Source organism: Coregonus clupeaformis, chromosome 17 (genome assembly GCF_020615455.1).
Source record: "Coregonus clupeaformis isolate EN_2021a chromosome 17, ASM2061545v1, whole genome shotgun sequence".
NCBI classification, from domain to species: Eukaryota; Metazoa; Chordata; class Actinopteri; order Salmoniformes; family Salmonidae; genus Coregonus; species Coregonus clupeaformis.
Genome location: NC_059208.1, coordinates 31,145,578 through 31,148,372, shown reverse-complemented (window position 1 = coordinate 31,148,372; position 2,795 = coordinate 31,145,578). Strand labels below are relative to the sequence as shown.

General features: G+C 43.9%; 1 non-coding gene across 1 annotated transcript; it reads left to right on the top strand.

Moving 5' to 3' along the window:
• Positions 1 to 2,275: 2,275 nt before the first annotated feature.
• Positions 2,276 to 2,351, top strand: trnas-uga. Its single transcript has one exon. It is a non-coding gene; the product is annotated as a tRNA-Ser (tRNA).
• Positions 2,352 to 2,795: the final 444 nt, after the last annotated feature.

Genomic DNA, 2,795 nt, shown 5'->3' with positions numbered 1-2,795 from the left:
CCCAGTCCCCAGCTCCAGGTCTGAGACATGTCCCTGGACTCATACCCCAGTCCCCAGCTCCAGGTCTGAGACATGTGCCTGGACTCATTCCCCAGCCCCCAGCTCCAGGTCTGAGACATGTCCCTGGACTCATACCCCAGCCCCCAGCTCTAGGTCTGTTTATAGATTCCTAGGCACCATATGATTAATTCTAAAGCCATGTCTCAGTGCTACACCAGCCCCATCTACAGTCCTATACCCCCAACTCCATCCTAGGCCCCAGCACATCAACTATATAATGGGCAGATTAGATTTAGATTAGATTAGAAAGTCCAGACCCAGGCCTGATTGTCTGTCTAACTGCTGGGATAGAGACTTGGGGAGACCCTTAGCTGTTCAATTCTCTCTGTCTCTCTGTGGGGTTTGGTTGGTTGGAGGGTTGAGGCTCATCATCAATCAGCCGTCTCTGTCTTGTCTGAGCTGAGAGCAGAGGACAACACCCCTCCGCAGAGAGAGAGAGAGAGAGAGAGAGAGAGAGAGAGAGAGAGAGAGAGAGAGAGAGAGAGAGAGAGAGAGAGAGAGAGAGAGAGAGAGAGAGAGAGAGAGAGAGAGAGAGAGAGAGAGAGAGAGAGAGAGAGAGAGAGAGAGAGAGAGAGAGAGAGAGAGAGAGAGAGAGAGAGAGAGAGAGAGAGAGAGAGAGAGAGAGAGAGAGAGAGAGAGAGAGAGAGAGAGAGAGAGAGAGAGAGAGAGAGAGAGAGAGAGAGAGAGAGAGAGAGAGAGAGAGAGAGAGACTCAGTGAGCATAGCCTTGCTATTGAGAAAGGCCGCAGTAGGCAGACCTGCCTCTCAAGAGAAGACAGGCTATGTGCACACTGCCCACAAAATGAGGTGGAAACTGAGCTGCACTTCCTAAACTCCTGCCAAATGTATGACCATATTAGAGACACATATGTCCCACTACATAGCTGATAACATGACATTGGAAATGGCTTTATCCTTTTGAAACCTTTATGAGTGCCATGTTTACTGGATCATTTGTTATGTTGTTTTGTTTCTTCTCACGTATTTCACTTGCTTTGGCAATATAAACATATGTTTCCCATGACAATAAAGTCCCACTTGAATTGAATTGAGGGGGAGGGGTGGAGAGAGAGAGAGAGAGAGAGAGAGAGAGAGAGAGAGAGAGAGAGAGAGCACTGCATTATGGGTAATCAATTGTAATTTCCTTGACAACGGGGACATTCTAAAGATTCTAAACATGGACGCCTCCCAGGAGTATATTTGCCATCTGGAGAAATGTCTCATGTTAACAAGCTTTAGGTCAGGGCTCGGCATGGCTCAGCAGCGGTGATAAGAAATATTAGGATGACTTAAACAAAGGTGAAGGACAGAGGGGAGGAGATGTTGATATCTAGACATATAATTAGCACCTCAATGTCAAAAGGTTAACATCGGATTTAGTTTAACATCGGATTTCGTGGTGACACATTTAGATATTATGGTGACGTGTGTGTGTGTTCTACGGTGACATTTGCCTGCTAAACACAAGCAGGTGTTATGATCCATAAATAACAACGAGGGGCTGGAGGAAAAATGAAAAATGTGCTCCCTTGCTAATACTGTAAAATTAAGAATAAATAAAAGATGTAACCCAAAACACAACTTTCATCTTAATCAAAACCTTACATCCTTTTAGCAATTCAAGCCATACCTTGATCACGTTGCATTTCTCCCCTCTTCCAAATGCAATTAACTATCAGCCTTTAAGGATCAAGTAAAGCTTGTTAATACATTCTGGGAGTAATGAAAAACACTCTTTCCCTTTATTGCTTTAGAAATTATATTGAATCTAATATCTAATAACCATGAATGAGCTGTGTCAGATCACATGGTATTCAGTCTAATGATTAGTGTGCAGCTACAGCACCTGCCAACCAGTGGCGGTCGGTGCCGTTTAAGATGTTTGATGAGCATGGCCTTAATTCTATTACAGCATATTGGATGACTGTCATTCATATTCCATTCACCCAGCTCAATGTAACATCGATAGGTTTAGGCTATTACATGATAGTCAAATGTTCCTTATACCCATCATGAGGTTGCTACAACCTAGCCTAAATGAAAGTTTACAATGTAGGTGCACAGGTTGAGAGAAATTTGAGTAATCAGGGTGACAGACATTGACACATTCAATACCGCCTTGCACACTTTTGCCTGCATCTAGCTGATCTAGGGTGTAATCATTAGTCCAACAGTTGCAAACGATTGTTTCTATTGGACAAAATCAGTTATGTACAGGCCTCCTGTAGCTCAGTTGGTAGAGCATGGCGCTTGAAACGCCAGGGTTGTGGGTTCGATTCCCTCGGGGGGCCAGTATGAAAAATGTATGCACTCACTAACTGTAAGTCGCTCTGGATAAGCACGTCTGCTAAATGACTAAAATGTTAATGTAAATGTTGATTTCTGTTTGCTTCCGTTTAAGAAATGTTTTTCAACGGCATTGGCGGAATGAATACACCCCGGATCACACGCAAACACAGTTCCCTTTCATAGCAGCCACAAACAGCATGATCACTTTGATCATTGTAGAATTCCTTCTCGCATCTACACCCTCTCCTCCTCTCACCTTTTCCCTTCGCTTGTGGACTTCAATACACAACATATCAGCTGTCTGTGACCATGCGAAGAAACCTTTCCAAGCAAAACCTTCATATCCTAACCGCTAACCGCTACACATAGCCTACATCGTTGTCACCATATTAACATCATAGTCAACATAGCTACTAGAACTAATGCGTTAGTAAACCCGCTACAATC